At 38.9% G+C, this 17,603-nt stretch overlaps 1 long non-coding RNA gene across 1 annotated transcript in view; it reads left to right on the plus strand.

Annotated features, from left to right (window-relative positions):
• Positions 1–17,192, plus strand: part of LOC140000002 (uncharacterized) — an 81,800-nt gene extending 64,608 nt beyond the window's left edge. Inside the window, exons 2-3 of the long non-coding RNA XR_011805349.1 lie at positions 13,452–13,624; positions 16,992–17,192. This is a non-coding gene — a long non-coding RNA (uncharacterized lncRNA). The remainder of the gene's footprint in view (positions 1–13,451; positions 13,625–16,991) is intronic.
• Positions 17,193–17,603: the final 411 nt, after the last annotated feature.

The raw sequence follows: 17,603 nt of genomic DNA on the forward strand, positions 1-17,603 counted from the left end.
TGGGCTTTGCTAAAGACAGCCAAGAAACAACAGATTCCCTGTGCAGTATTAGATGTGTTAATGATCCATTCAGTGTAACATTTAGCCACAACTAAAACTGAATGAATTAGAAAAAAGAAAAGGTAGTTCCCTTCAGTCCTGATAAATACAGCAAAGCCATTTGCATCATTCTTTTAGTTGTTATTGCAGACAACTTTAGTACTGAAATCAGGTAAGGATACCCAGTTAAACTACCATGGAAGCAGAGGTGTGAGGAACAGTGAGAGAAAGAAGAGACTGAGAGATCAGAACAAGAGTGGGGAGGAGCTGAAGGACACGTTTGTCTACTACTCCATTTGTTGCAAGTATTAGAAAACATGTTATGAATGAGGCAAGGACCTGAAGAAAAGTAAAGATGACTGGTTTTTGGCAGGACAAGTGAGCATCACCACAAAGAGCTGAAATTTAGCGTATCCAGGACATTATTCTGAACATGTCAGTTTAGTCCGGCTTCTTTCTTTGATAAGTCTATTCGCTAAATGTCTTCAGTAAGACTATTGATACTGTCTTTTTTTTTTTTTTTTTTCTTTTTTTTTTTTTCCCTGACTACTTAATGAAATTTTATTTTGAAGAGAGAGCTTAAAGCTGGAAAATCCTTACTGAAGGGTTATCAGTGTTTTATTGAAAATATGGAAAGATGCTTCAAATGAAGTCTTGCCAGGGTTTGCTCTGGCCTATGTTCTTTCAAATGCAAGTTCATTACTAACATGCATGATGGAACAGAGCTCACTTATTTAAAATGTGGAAATTTGTTTGGGTAAATTAGAAGTTTGGAGGAAAGGTCAGAATTCAAATCATGTTTCAAAATTAGGAGAGATGGCCCAAATCATCACAATGGAATTTGATAAGGAAAAGTCCCCAGTGCTCTATTTAGGAAGACAAAATTAAATTACAGATACACAATGGGAAATAATTGGTGATATAATAACTAAATCACAACAAATTGCCACAAATTTGGAGTTCCTCAGAGAATGTGGAGAAGAAAAGCTTGGTTGGCACAAAATGGGTTGTAACTGTCTCTGTGATTCTCCTGCAGAGAAGATCTCTCTTGGTTTGTAAGTTTTCATGCTCTTTCTGCAAGCAGAAAGACAGTAGTAGTTTAGAAACAGAGTAGAAAAGGTTAGAAACTGGGGTGTGTCATTTTAGCAGGAGAAGTCTGCAGAGACAATAGATCCCATGGTTAGAAATATCTCTTCCGTGGGAACATTATGATTGCATCCACCCTTGTTTGCTATCACCAGAGGGCAGGACACTCTTTGCTAAGCCTCCGTGACTGGAATGAGCAGGGATGCTTTCATGATCCTTTACAGCACACAGTTCCTTGTAATAGTGGACAAAGCTGTATGAGCAGTTTCTTCACCTCCATATAAACCAGACCAGTAGTATGTACATCTCCATGTTCATGTCTGTTCTCTGGAAGAGGGGAAGGAAAGGCAGAGTGGTTGTCATGAGAACAGTTAATTGAACTTTTTCTTTATGCTTCTTTTCCTTGGGATCACAGAAGGACCATTGATGAGAGTATGATGGGGGAGAGCCATGGGATGCTGTGGAAGTGTTGCTGTTCATTTCCCAAAGGCAATCTAGGCCAGTGTGTTCTTGGAAGAGAAATGCAAATGTGATGGATTTTCCTGTTTGGCATCATATAACTTATAAGACACAGGCAGAATACCAAGCTATAGCTTAAGTCCTGGGATACTCGTCTAATGATTTTCTTTTTACAACAGTCCTTTCCCAGTAAGCTGGGCAAATGCTATTAGACCTGTTCTGGGAGGTGTATCTTGGGCTGCAAATCCATCTGTGAAACCAGGCAAATAGTAGAGCAACTGAAAAGTCATCTCTGGCTTGACTAACGAACCTAAAAGACTTAATTTAAAATTAGGTTAGAGCATGCCTGCAAGAATTTCAATGACTGCAGTTTGGACGGAGAAAATGCTAGGATTTATTTGCAGGCTTATGGCCAAAGAGTTACACTTTTTTTTGGAATTCTCTGAAAATATAAAGCAAATATATGCAAGTTACTTGGAAATATATGTAACACAGACAGCTGAACCCTTCTTGGCTCCCTTCCCCTAAATGAGTCTATGTAGTCAGGAAAAAAAAAAAAAAAAAAAGAAATTTAAGTTTTTCTTCTTCTTGTGTGGACATTATTTACAGAGATGTTGCTCCCTAGTGGAGCTATAAACAAAAGAGATAGAGGTAGAGGATTCTTTTGCTATTTCTCATAACTGCAGAAGCAGAAGAATTTCTGCATTTGAGAAGAGGAAGTTATCTTGACTGGAGTTCAGCTGTTACATTCACCCATCTAAACTTACAGCTCCCTTTTTCGTTCACTCTGTACTTAGGGTTTTATGAGAGTATTCTCTCACATTCCTCCTAACACCCTCCTGCACACACTTTCACAGACTGTGTGACTTAGTGGTACAGCACTAGACAAGAATGGGGCTTAACATTAGCACTGACATTGTGTTATCTTGAAAATGTGGTCTTTCTATCTTCCACTTGAGATATTAATAAACTTCAAAAGCTACTTTCAATCTAAAATAAAAAGCTCCAGGGATATCCTTAAGTATGTCGACACTGCTGCTGCATCTTGATGATAATCTTATCATGCAAAGGTGGAAAAAAAGAAGCTGATCTATAAAACATGTGCAGCACAAGCCACTGTAATTTCAAATTACAGATGTCTGGATATTGACCCACGGATCATTTCAATTACTTGCTTTTGTAGATATGCATGATCTACCACAAGCCTACCACAGCTTGGTTCAGATAGTGGATAGGCAAGCAGAGGGAAATGTTTCCTTTAAACTGTTGACATGCTGTCTGATAAGTAAATGCTTAAATGATGTCATGTCGACTTGCTGTGATGTGATGGAAAGTAACAGCACAGACTGTGTATGCAACAGGAAAAGAGGCAGGGACATTTCTGTGATATCGTAATGCCCTCAGCAGGAAGTGTCGGTGCAGCGGGGCTGAATCGTCAGTGCTGGAGTTCATCCATTAACATTCCAGAGGGAAAGAGGGGACAGGCATTGAATGTGGCTAATTTGCAGAATTTGTGCACCTAAATTTCTGTGAAACTGTGGAGAAATTCAATAGAAAGAAGAACAATAGTGTGTTTAAATAATTAAACACACTTTCAGAAATAATTAGACCTTTTTGGGAAATTGCAGAAGACTGTTTTTGCCTTCATTCAAGGCTGTGTTTTAAGCCATGGTGCAAATGTGATGTGATGGGAATGCAAATGAGGATGAAATAAGCAATTCTCTTTTAAAACTTTGAGTGAAATTGTGTACCTACTTGAAGAAAAATTGAAATACTTTCTGATTTGTTTTTAAGTGGCCTATGCATAGACATGATTTAGGGTTAAAAGTCGCACCACTTCAGCCATTGCAACTGAAGGTCCAGTATGGTGCTGACGAAGGTTTATCTTAAATGCTGATAAAATTTCCAGTGGCCATTCCTGCCTTGGTTGATTGGAATTAGCCCATATTCCACATGACAGTTGGCCCTAATTAAGTAAGCAAGGGCTGATGAAGGTTCAATCACTTAATAATCACAGTAAAAGACCTACTCAGGTGCAGTGCAAAAGACAGTCCAGAGTTCAGAGATGTGAAAAAAGCCCTCATATAGTTTAAAGTTCTCAAAAAGTGTAGAAAAAAATGAAAGATATATTTAGAACAATGCTTGCACAAACTTATATAAATACACCCCCCCTCTGCTGATACGCATTTATATAATGAACCCTCTCATGTCTTCCTCCTTCCAGTTCAGCTGAGCCAGTTGCTGAAATGGGGCTGTTTCCAAGTGCAGACAGGGCTGAGGCATGTATTATGGACTAAAACACTCCATGCTGGTCTCCTGGGGCATATAAGCGTTTCAAAACCATTCATAACAACTGAGCCCAATCCTATGCTGCAGGGCAAATGACTCTGCATCAAATGGCCAGCACAAAGCAGCCAGCCACAGTGCATTATATTACCTCCAGCTGCTCCTCCCCTGTGCTGCTTGCGTAAGAAGTGTGGTCCAAAATTTTCTATGCCGAATCAGACCGTGAAAAACTTGGCACATCTATATCCTGAGCTATGTTTTGTGCTCTTTAACCACAGTGAAATATTCAGTCAAAAATCCGTGATTTCAGCTCAGAAAAGTACCTAGAAGCAGCTCATGTGCTTGTTTTGATTTCCTACTGGGTTACCCTCCCCCCAAACAGAAATCCTGATAAAGCCATAATTGTAATTGTACACAAATGGCTCTCCAATGCTGACCTCTTTCTCTAGAGCTCTCCTAAATGTTAATGTCAGGGCTAGAGATCTATAGTAGGCACTGTGACAGCAGGAAGAAATCTGGCAGTCTTACAGTGTCATTTTGTGGAAAATACATTGGAGCTGCTTCTGGAATAAATTTACATGAGAGCAAAGAGGAATTAAATAGAGACGAAAGCACAGATTTGCTTTCAATGATGTGGATGAGGAAGGCAATTGCACAGAATGTTTAGCTGCATGTCTCCCTTCTGTTATTGTGCTTCTGAGTGATCAGCAGATGTCACTGGTGATGGGTGACACGAAGCCTGTCTCCTTTCTCCAGATCAGAAAAGAAATGTTGCAGCATTTCTGTTCCTCAGTGGTTTGAGAGTGAGACAGCTAAATACCAGAAGTTTCACTGAAAATGGCCCTACATGTTCAGCTAATAACATGTACTTGTGTGTAGCTAATGCACTAGAAGATTGATACATCACAGTCAGATCTTTCTGCACTAAAATTGTCCCCAGAACATTTAAATGGACTACATGCACACATACATATGTATATATATGTACACACATACATACACATGTATATGTACGTATAAGTTTATATATGAATGCACAGGTTCTGAGAGGGAAGAAACATGCATCTCAGCAGGGCATCTTACTGCTGTTTACAAGCTTCTCCTTCTGCAGTCCTATGTCTTCTGAAATGTTCCAGACTGGTACAGGCATGGTGACCTCCACTTACAGACTAGAAAAAAATAACTTTTGACTTTGAGGATTAAAAAAGGACAAAATTGCTGTCTAGAAAAATAATTCCATTTTTTTCCTGGCAAAAAGCAAAATATTCATTGGTACAGTTGATTAAAGCAAATCTCAAAATCTCTGGGGGGTGGACACCAAAGCAACCTCTTGTATCATAGAATAGAAACTCCCACTAGTCTGATTCTGAAGAAACTAAAAGCTGGGTAAACATAAAAACTATGTCAAAGAAAGGAAAACATAAAAGTGAATGTACTTTCCAGAAACAGTGGAAAGCCAAAAAAACAGAGGCATCATGTCAGAAACAAAAGTGAAAGAAAAATAAAAGAAAAAAGAAAAAGAAAACATCTGTGCAAACAAATAGAAGTTTTTCAAACCAACTTTCATCCACATACATAACTGCTCTGCTGCTTATATAGAACAAAAGGAAACACCTAAATTATGGCTGGCATTAAACTCATGTTTCTGAATGTTTTGTAAGTTGCAGTGTGAAGGGACTCAAAGTATTACCATTTCATGTAGCACTCCTTGCAAAGCACTACATATTATCTCAGTTTTAAACATTTTGCAGTGCTATAAAATCCAAAAGCCAAAATATTTTTCTTTTGGTCAGCCTGCAGTGATGTGTAATGACAACAGACTCCACAGAGACAGATCTCAATGTACTGCTTCAGAAATACTTACAAGGATCTTGGCTTATTACTGTGTTTGTTTATTGCTGGACCTACTAACAGGTATGTAGCTGAGCTGAGACAAACCAGCATAAACATTCTGCAGAACAGGAGAGGTGCTGCTATGCAGCTGATTTTTGAATCTGTGACAAGTGCTAGTTACACAGAAAAAACATAGTTTTGGGGCTTGTTAGGATACATGGCAAAAAGAAAACCACAAATAAAAACAAAGAACACCACCAAAATAAACAAACAAACAAAAAACCCTGCAGGTGACTGGTTTGCAATTCTGCATTGAAACAGTGAGCACACACTGTTTCAGGGTTTTGTGCTGTTGTGGATCAATAGCCTCTGGATCTGAGAAATAATGACCATACTGAATTCAGGTTTACTCACATTAAGTCTTAGAAAGCACAGATAACTATTTTTTTTTTTTTTTTTAAACTAATGCCTTTGAGACTGCTGTCTGCTTTGTTTGGAAACAGTTTTGTTACTAGAGAGAAGCAAGGAACTGAAGGCAAAAATCTGAAATTAACTGTGCCTTAAATCAGTCCTCTAAATAGGGAAGAGTCTATTATTACTGGTAATGCTTTTACAGCCAGGGAAAATTTATGTGCATATAACACAGCTGCGCTGAAGTCCTTTCAAGGAGAGGATACATTGTTGTTTGGAGCAGAAAGCCTAGAAAATACAATGATCTAAGTCAAAACAATTAAAGACCATTCCAGTCTCTTTGTCCAAATTTTGATGTTAAGGTTAGCAGGTCCAAAGATAAATATTTCTGAGCTCTTGGAGGCAAAGTTAAAGAGAAATCTTATCTATTCACTAGAAGCTGCCACTACAAGCTTGGAAGTCAGTCTTTTAAGCTATTGCAGCCATTTTTTTTCACAGGACTTTAGCACCTTGCCTCAACATAGTAGCTTAGTGATAAAAAAAAAGAAGTTCCATTATGGCGATGTAAAAGTGACACTTTGCTAGCATATTTTTGCACCAGTATTGAGTGGGGAGGAAAAACACAATACCCTAAAATCAGAGATACTTCTAAAATTATACATAAGTGCTATCAAATCTACAAAAAATGATAGTGCAACAGGTCAGCTTAACAAAGCTTTTAACCAACAGACAACCTGCTTTTCAGGTCTTGCTGCCCTTGGTTTCTGCACAACTGGAATCCAGGTTTTCTATCATGGTGGAAAGAAAACAAAATCTAATGTTATGTCATGCTATACTGTGTTTTCTGGCATTGCTTTAGTACATTGTAAAATCCAGACATTCAAATATACAGAACTCAAGAACAGTAAAATAAATTAGATTGGCTGAATGTGAATACTCAGACAACCATGCAAACTATACAGAAGAGTGCAATTCTTGGACAACTCAAATAAATGTCCAGGCTATTCTAAACTTGGGAAAATAAAATAAATATCCAGGCTATTCTAAACTTGGGAAAATAAAATCAGTAAGGCTTTGAATGAAGAAAAATGAAGTTACAGGTTTATGATGCGTGGTTTTACAGAAGTGCCTTGTCACTGAGAACATAACCTTCACTTCAGTTAGGACTCTTGCAGCTTTTCATACAGAATTGTGGAGTCATTCATCATGTAAGGATTCTCCGGAGTCTCTTTGGTCCCTCTCCCTCTTCAAACCAATATCACAAGAAGCACTGCTAGCACACTGTCTTCAGGACTTTCTTTCTTTCTTCCAAAACTTGCAAGTTTGACTTTACCTTTCTCAAATTCATTCTTAGCAGTGCTAAAACATTGTTTCTGTTATCTTCTATTCAGCATGTAGTACTGATAGGATATCTATAAACAGCATCATTTATATGTGCTGTTACTCAGCTTAGCATTAGATTTATTTTTGTGTGCACTCTATACCTGGACCCCTTTTTGTGGTCTGAAAGCGGAGGATATGGACTCGATGATCTTGAGGTCTCTTCCAACCTAGAAATTCTGTGATATGAAAAATCTATTAGTTCTCTGGTTGCATATTCTCGCCTGGATTCATTCTTTTCTGGAAGAGAAGAGCGTCTGGGGAGCAGGCATGGATCTGCTGCTTCTTGCACCACAATGAATAATTGATTTACCTTTGTGATTCATATATCTTAAGAGAAAGCCTTAAGGGATGATGCAGGTTTTGGCCTTTCTTTAAGAACCTTTCTCCTTTTATTTCACCTTTTGCTCACTAAACCCAATGATGCTTTGAGAACCTTTCTTACTATTAGTCTCCAATCATAAGGCATGACAAATAAGTAGCAGAAAGCTCTTTTCTGTGGAAAATGTGCATTAAAATTGGTGTAGCTTTATTATTCTGAGTAATACACTTATACCATACTCATTACTATAGTATATGAATGCTTCCCAGTAGCATTTTAAAGAACATGACTAACATCTGTCACACACTCATCTACTCCTTGGGTGGGGCAGAGAAGCACTTCTGGTAAAGTTTCTGGTGTTTTTTTAACACATATGTTATGCATTACTGTTAGTGAGGGCAAGGTCAAAGAAATGTGCCTTGCATTTGAGAGGCGCTGAGGGCTGTGAATGTTCTTAGTTTCTTAGGAACCCACTCCACAACTGTAGATTGGCTTCTGAGATGATCTTTGCCCTTCTTGTAGAGCACAGCTACTAAATTTATTTTTACAAATAATTGCTTACTTTCTGAGGTTTGCTTTTTTTTTTGCTTTTTTTTTTTTTTTTTTTTATATATATATAGAGAGAGAGAGAGGTCTGTTTAGTAGTTTTCATGAGAGTCACAGAGCAGGAACTACTGGGTTGCTTCCACCTTCACAGAGGCAGTGTTTTTGTCTGGGAACAGGGGAGCAGTTCTTGCCAGTGGCCAGGGAAATGGTAGGTCATACAGACTGCCACAGGAACATGAAGCAACCAAATATGCGGTGTTATGGCAAGATCGCGAGAAAACTTAACTGGTAGCATAAAACAGTAATAGTGTTCTTCTACTACAGATAGCTCTTATATGGCAAAGAAGCAAGTATTAAATCATTATCATGAAAATTTAGGTGATTTTTATGGTTTTCTGCAACCTGGAGAGTCCTTACAAGAAAGACTATGAAGATAACTGTGATTCCAAATCATGGAATCAGGGAATATCCAGAGTTGAAAGGGCTCCACAAGGGTCATTGAGTCCAATTCCTGGCTCCACATGGGACCACCCCAAAAATCATAGAATCAGACCCTTTGTCTGAGAATGTAGTCCAAACACTTTTTAAACTCCATCAGGCTCAGTGCTGTGACCACTTCCCTGGGAGCCTGTCCCAGAGCCTGACCCCCCTCTGGGTGCAGAACCTTTCCCTAACCCCCAGCCTGACCCTCCCCTGTCCCAGCTCCATGCCGTTCCCTCGGGTCCTGTTGCTCAGCACCTGCCCCTCCGCTCCCCTCGTGAGGGAGCTGCAGGCTGCCATGAGGCCTCCCCTCAGCCTGCTCTTCTCAGGGATGAACAAACCAAGGGGCCTCAGCTGCTCCTCACACATCTTGCCCTCCAGACCCTTCACCATCTTCATAGTGCTCCTTTGAATACTATCTAATTGTTTTATGTTCTTTTATCCTGCGGTACCTAAAACTGCACAGAGTACTCGAGGTGAGGCCACAGCAGTGCAGAGCAGAGCAGGACAATCCCTTCCCTTGACCAGCTAGCAGTGCCGTGCCTGACGCACCCCAGGGTATGGTTGGCCCTTTTGGCTGCCAGGGCACGCAGCTGGCCAGTGTTCAACCTGCCATTGACCAGAACACCCAGATCCCTTTCTGCACGACTGCTCTCCAGCCTCTCATCCCACAGTCTGTATATACAGCTGGGATTGCCCTATAACCAGGGGCAGAATCTTGCTCTTGTTCTTGTTAAATTTAATGGGTTTGGTGATTTTCCAGCCCTCTAATTTGTCAAGATTTCTCTGTAAGACCTCTCCACCCTCAGGGGAGTCACCAGCTCCTCATAATTTAGTATTATCTTTGAATTTACTGCATTCAATCATGCATCCAGATCATCTATGAAAAACATTGAAAAGAACTGGCCCCAGAGTGGAGCCCATTGGAACTCTACCCTTTGAGCCTGACCGATCAGATAATTGTTCACCCATCATGATACGTATTTATCTACCTGTATGCTGGACATTTTGTCCAGAAGAATCTGATGTGAAAAATTATTGAAATTTTTGCTGAAATCCAAAAATATTACATCAGCTGGCTTCCCTTGGTCAACTAGGTGGGTGATCTCATCATAAAAGGCAATTAAGTTTGTTTAAAATGACTAAAAATTCTGGAAGGCTATGATAGACAAAGGTTGATGAAGTGTTATATGTTTCTGGTGGCATAAACAGTTGAAGGCATGTTCCAGCACTTTGTTTCAGATGTAGTTGCATAGGCAGCAGTACTGGGATATATTGTGTACTGCTGTTATTCAGAAGACATGCAGGAAAAATAAACACCGACTTACTGCAATTGTGTTCTCCTCTAGAAAGAGACAGAGTTTTCTTGCCAACCTGATATTAGTGTAGTTTAAGCATGACATTACCACACTCTTCAGTATTAGTGAGAAATCCTGAATTATTCAAATATAGACGTCTAAATGTTATATTTCTTATCTTGAGCTAATCACTTAGGCTCTTTACATACATCTCCACAAAGTGATTTATCTAACCCACAGATAAAATGAGTTGCTCTCAGGTTTCCCTCCTGGTTGATTATACAAAGGGAACCTAGAGTGACACTCTCATCTTTAGATATCTGTCATTCCTGTGTTTATGTTAGAGCAGATGAATCTCACCTGTATTTGTTCACTGGCTAACAAATGAAGTTCTAAAAAATCTTCAGAATGTGCTTTTGTTGTTTGTTCACTAGAAATTTCTTCTCTGCTGAGGCTCATCATGTGCTTTGTCCATGAAGCACTTCACCTTACTTTATACATAGAGACGTGACTGTATGAGTGAAAGGTAGCTCTCTGTGTAGTTACAGATTATTGGCATCTACATTATTATCCTCTAAATAGTCCATGAGAACTATAGTCCATGAGAATTGGTAGGAAAGGACAACTTGTCATATGGTACACCAAAATAATAGAAGCCAGATGAAAGTGAGGTTTCCCCATCAGGTTTTGGTGGCATCACTCCAGAAAGACTCAAAACATTTTAGTAAATTACCTTTTGCTCCTGTCATCTTTTTTAGCAAATTTCTCATAATCTCCATAAGACCATGTAGCTCACAGTCAAATGCTGAAGATAAGCCCCAGATGAGAAACCATCTTATGTGTTCTCTCTGCGGATAGAGGATCATCTGTGCTGCTAACAAGGCTCCATTCTGTGTTCTGGCACGATTTCAGATTGTTCCAAGTTTAGATTATGAGCATCAATTAGATGAAGTTGCAGTGGCCTTTGTTTAGTTACACTACAAGCTTACCCATGAATGGTGAGATAGGTTAGTGGGGGGAGTGCTAGTGTCCAGAAGTGGCTTCTCAAGGGTTAAAGTATGTGGTTTGGCGTTATTCCAAGCTGTCTTTAACAGGTTAGGAAATACATAGATTTACATGAATCTTAGGGCTGGACCTTCTTATGGTGAATGTGGTATTATGGTAATGTGGAATGTGGCAATACCATAAATTTCAGTGGAGGTGTGTAGAATGGATACTGTTTGCTAGCAAGTGTGTACCTCAGTGCAGCAAAGCTAACATGACTGTTCTCTTTGCACATGCAACCGACTTGGAAAATCTGTTATACTTCATTTTGTCTCTGTCAGTTCTTTTAAATACTGTCAACATTTTCCATGGCCAGTCTTCTTCCTGCACAGGGCATCAGAGAACCAAAAAGTACATGGTCAATAATGAGGAGCCATCTTTTTACTCTCCAAACAGCGTTCAGTGGTAATGAATCATCATTGTCTTCACCCCCACCCTGCAGATGGAATAAAGTTTACTTTTACTGTTCTTTGTTGGAGGGCAAGAATTTTGGTCAAGAGAACCTGGATGTCTGAGGTCTGGAATATATGAACACTGTAATGTAGATAGTGAAGATTATGATGCTTCGGTATTTAAATCTGGGTGATGTCAGTACTACAGATAACCTTTCAAAGTTTCACAGACAATGAGTTCTTTCACTTGCATTTCCTTGCAAAGCTTTTGTGACCTTCTTGACAAATTTATTGAAATCTTCAAAAGTGATACATATGAGTTATTTCACAGTAGATACTGGCAATATACTATGAGACTCTTGAGATATGACAGTGATCTATAGAACACCATGAACTTCATGAAAGTTAATCTTGCTTTCATTATTGGAAAATTATTTGCACTACTTTTGAGCAGCACAAAAAAAAAAAAAGAAAAAAAAAAGGGACATTAAAGCTTGTATTGAAGCAGCTCTTCTGAGCATGGGAAGGCCATGATTATAAGGGGATTCAGTTCCTGACATGTTTTCTTCTTGAACAGTCGGACTTTATCATCATGGTAGCAGAAATATACAGAAGTGGTGATCCCACTTAAGTCAAATTCTGTCATATATTTTAATTTTGACATTGACTTCCAGAGGTGAACTTCCTGGTTTTGTTGATGTTGATGTTTTTTGGCTTTCCCAACCTCTCCCCCATGGGAAATCTTTACTAAGGACTCATCTAGAGGACTGTGGAAAATGTCCAACAAAATCTGAAATCCTTATTACTCAGATCACGTTTATGATCAGCATACTGTTCAGGAGAACTCATTTCTGCTGGGGCTGTCACTTCACAGTGGAAATTTAAAAATAACTGTGGATTGATAGCATGAATGTATACATTTTTTATTTCCCCCCCTGTGAGGTCTGTTTCCTTACATTTTGAACCAAATTAGTTTCTATTGATATTGTTGCCTTTATTTGTATGAGGCATTTGCTGCACAAACCACTAGCAATTATTTCACATTTCCTTTGATCATAAATTTTGTTAGGCAGTTTAACTGCTATGAGTATTCAAATATAGTTTGCTTTAAAAGAGAACTAAAGATTTTCAGGTCCTTAACAAAATACTATGAAGCCAGTCATGTTTGAGACTTATCAGCTGATTTTTCTGTTCTAAATATAAATGATCTTTTGTGCTCCTAGCTTTTTAGTGTGTTCAGGCAAAGGCGGTGATTTATTTGCTGATAAATCTAGGATAATCCAATGTCATAGAGTATTGACTGCCTAAAAGATTTGATAATGGAATATTGAGCTTTTCAATTGCAGATCATTTAACATTTATCCTTGACCAGAGTAACTGCAGAAAACCCAGTATCTAAGTGGCCTTGCAGACTGTTTGACAACCCCAGTTTATAGCAAAACAGTCCCTTCCTCATTTGAGAGATATGAGCTTCTCCTCCAGAGCTGCTGATTGATATTTTACTGTAGTATGTCTTCTAAAGATTTTCAAATACATATAATATGCTTTCATTCTTCTGAGTTATTTGGGGTGAGTGGGAATGAGAAAGTATAAAAGTAAAACAAGACTAATGAAATGAGTTACGTTTAGTTCAGAAACTGCTGATTCTATTTCTCTGCAGTAGTACATTCTGCTGCTTAAATTTTGAGGCTTCCCTTGTTAGGTGATAATTTCAGTTCCATCAGTGTGTAGACTGTTGTGGGACTTTCTGATTGATTCACAAAAAAATGAGTATTCAAAATTCGTTACCTATTGAGTTTGGAGTCAGTTTCAGTTGCTTGCAATGACTTAACACATTTTAGGCCTTTTTTTTTTTTTTTTTTTTCTCTGTTTCAGTTTCTTGAAAAGCAGAAAAGGACTACTGACTACCTCAAGAAATGTCCTGAAATAATCCAAAATGAATGCCTATAGAATGCAAATTACACTTTTTCTGTCAGAGATGAACCTTTCAGACCATGTTCTAAGGCAGACACCCTAGCACTGTTTCTACCCATCTTCCCTTGAGACAGGTAAGGAAATCCATTTCCCACTTATCATATTTTTCATGAGCTCAGCAACTGCAGCATTACCTCAAATGCTGGCAAAGACTGCAGTGATCCTGAGTGATCCTGCATGAAGAACACCAAATCCAGTGGCATAGTAACACAAATGCAGAAGCACGCCTAAAAAACATCTTAGAACATTCTCTTAACTGAGGGAATATATATCAGTTTCTCAGCATACATTTTGTACTTCTTGTGCCCAGCCCAAGTCAAAAACTGTATGTCTGAAGGCTGAGAGCTCAAAATCCATGCATTTGTCTCCTCTAGCAGTATATTTCTCTTGCTTTGGATTTTACAATTTAGAATACAGAATGTAAACATTATAAAGAAAATGGAGAAAAGTGCATCTTACAAAGATTTAACTGTTTTTAACATGATTCTAGCTTTTCAGAATGAAACAGAATAAAACCTCTCTAAAGCACCAGCTTGAAAATATGTCTAAATCACTAAAAATGCAAAGGTTGGTATTTAGGCAACCATGATATTTTAAATATTAATCTATAAAATATATAGGTATTTAATTCTAAGAATCATGTGTCAGTCAACATCACACTGCAGGAAAGGGATCATTGGTTCAGTCAGCACCTCCTTGCAGTTTGATTTTCATCAGGAAACAGAACTGCAACTCTGAGTACAGTCCAGTGGGTTGTGGGGCCAAGTTTTTGTCCTGATTCTGTGGACAGCTTGCAGGATTTGTTCATGTATTTCTGTGTCTTTTCCTCACAGTTAACCTCTTTATTCATACAATATAGATAAATTACAATTACAATTACATTCATACAATATAGATAAATTACAAAGCTCCCTAGAAAAAGCCCAGGTGTCACAAAAGTAAAACTGCATCGAACATACAAGAAGAGGAAAAGGAAAAGCAACCAAATGTGTACAAGGTCTACAGCTACCTGCAGGATTCAGAAGTATGCTTTTAAATACTGTGTCTGGAAAGCTCAACAGCCAGCTTTTCAGAGGGTTAACGCGTGCTTTGATAAAATCTTTTGAAAATTCCATTCTTATGATGACAAAATGAAAAGTGAATTCTTTGGAAAATTTGGCTCCTTATAGCACAACTCTGAAGAAAAAAATATTCTCGTGGTAGCCATCACATTGTTTTCTGAGAACTGCCTTGTAGATCAGTTTCTTGGCTGACCTCGAGACGGGAGGTGTTTTCTTACTGTTGTCGTGAATGTAACACTCCTTGCAAGTTTTTTAGCTGAAGTTATTTTGGGAAATAGTGATTTTCTGAGCTTAAATGTGTCTCAAGTTTTCCTTTATTTTATGGGTAGCAGGGCATGTACTGCATAAAGCCTTATCTGGATTTTTGGCCGATAGTGTTGGGGTCAGGGTCTGGATGCTTCCTGGGCAGGCCTGCTGGGCAGGCTGCTCCACCATCACACTGAGGTGGGGGTTCTCCAGATTTTCCTTGCAACCACTTCTGATGTAAATGATCCATCTTCTCCAGAACCATCAGGAGTAGAAAGCTAGAGCCTTGCTTAGCACAGACTTTTGTGTTCATCATCCATGATGTACACAGTGAAAATATGTCTACTTTTCACAAGCAAGAAGTAGTATGCAATACAAATATTGTCGAACATGTAGCACAACTTTGAGTGGAAATAGGTTTATAGAAAAGCTGAAAACAGTGAAAGGAAGAATATGAGTTTGCCTTACCTATGACATTTATTCTTCCCTGAATATATTTTTTAAAGCTCAGGGTTGTGACCTCCTGCTTTCAGCCCATAAAAAAGCAATGGCTTTCAGTGACCTCTTTGGCCTTCATACACTTGGACAGCTTTCTGACCAAGCTGAAGAAATATATTGGAAGCAGAGAAAGCTTATTTAGAATCAGGAGGAAAGACACATCTGCTGTGTCTTCTTCTCCCACTATGCTGGGCAAGAGAGTGAGCTGTATTTTCTTGTGTGAAAACCCCTACCCCCTCCATCGATTGGATTCTACCATCATTTGTGGGCGAGGGGACTTGAACTGTTCCAAGTCAGTTAAATTACAGTGCTGTCAATCACTGGAGAATTGGACCCTGTGGGTGAACAGTTAAAAACAAAAAACAAGAAAACAAAAAAACGCATTGGTTACTTAAAATCAGCCAGTGCAGCTGTGGCAGAAGTCTGTTGTTTATATTTACACCTTTCAAAAAGGAGACTGTGTTTAGTGGTGTGTTGCTACAGCAGCATTTGGCTGCTTATTGCAACATGTAATTAGAGATTTTACAATTTAATGTGCCAGGCAGTGCATCCTCTCCACAGAATTTGTGAGGTGGTAATCACTTTTATTGCTGGAATTTCATTCACGGAAATAGTCAAAAAGCTCAAATAGCACTTGCAGAGAAGCTATCTAATCTCCCCCCAGGTTAGTATTCACAGCCATGAATTAATTGGGAGAATAAAAGGTAGAACTTTAACTACACTCCAGGTCCCATCTTGGTCCCTACATCTGTATGAGAAATGCAGTTTTAAAGTCATGTGCCTTTCTCCTGTTGAAATCAATGCTGAAAAGGGTCATTGGTTGGAGCATAATTAAAATTGGACTCTCAGAGGAAGATTTTTTTTCTTCATGTGGCTGTATAATTATGCATTAACTAGTTAGCTGTTGTGCTTGGGGCACTGAAAGCACAACGTGGTATGTATCTCTTCCCTGTATTTGCATGTGAAGGTCAGAGGATATTTTTGAAGCAGACCTCCTATTCAAAAATCCATAAATCCATGCTGCATTTTCATATATGGCATACTGTACAGCTGTGTGTCTACTACTAAAAATATCCAAGTAAGAGCAGTCAGTCCACTCCAGTAATCTGGAAACATGCCTCAAGAGAGGAGGGAAGGTATTTTCTCTCCTACTCTATCTTGCCTCCATAATGGCCATCCAAAAGTATAATAAAATAAATGGCTGACATCTCTGTATTTTTTTAGCTTGACAGTCAATAAATTTACCAGTGGTTGGCAGCTCAAAATATTGTAATACGAATGGTATTTTGGATTGCGTTGAGATTCAGCAATGTTCTAGATGGAGCGTGCAGCCCTGTTGGACCCACTCCCACAAAGGCTACAGCATGTCATTGTTGCTGGTCCTCCCTGCCATGCCCACAGGGCTCTGATGACGTTACTGCTGGGCTTCACACAAGCTAAAGCTCATAAAGCTGAAATTTTGCTTCATATTGTGGCGGTACACACAGTCAATGAGTTTCACAGATGTGGTGGGCCCTCTTGGTGCAGCCAGAGAGCTTAAGGAATCAGATTTTTTTCCAAGATAGAAAGTAACAAAGTGTTACATGAAACTTTTTTATTTTTTTAACTTTTTTTTTTTTTTAACTTTTTTTTTCAGGGTGGAGTTCTAGAGCCCAGACAGAGGGATGGAAGATGTTTATTTTAGGATACTATCCCAAGCCATGTGGACTGGAAGGAACTGGGCGATGATGGGAGGTGGGAAATGGGCTGCACTAATATGATGTAAACCAAAAAGACAAAGGCTCACTGTTGTTTTTAAAAGTTCAACACTGATGTTGTAACATTTTTTATTAAAGCATTATTGTAATTCATGATACTAATAAAAATCAAGAGGAAAGGAGAAAAAGAAATCTGAGAGAGAGAATGACTGCTTGTTTCAAGGAAGTATGGTTAGCTCAGCTCTTCCAAATTAGCAGCTGTGTAGAGTTTAATGCAGCTCCTTGTTGCATGAATGTATAGATGGTGTATATAATTATTACTAGATTTTAAAAGGGGCCAAATGTAAGAGGCAGATGTGGTACAGTTTCTGCATTTGCCATTTTTCTTTGGGAAAAAGGCATGGGGAGGCTGAACTGTCAAAATGGTACTGCAAGAAGACAGATACTGCTAAGCTGATATCCTCCTCTTCCTGACTGGTGCACCACTTTAGCGCCTCTCACACTGCATCTCATTCCTATGGGACTTTCGATAGGAATGAGGCAGGAGTGCT

This window comes from Anas platyrhynchos, chromosome 1 (assembly GCF_047663525.1).
Source record: "Anas platyrhynchos isolate ZD024472 breed Pekin duck chromosome 1, IASCAAS_PekinDuck_T2T, whole genome shotgun sequence".
Taxonomy (NCBI): Eukaryota; Metazoa; Chordata; class Aves; order Anseriformes; family Anatidae; genus Anas; species Anas platyrhynchos.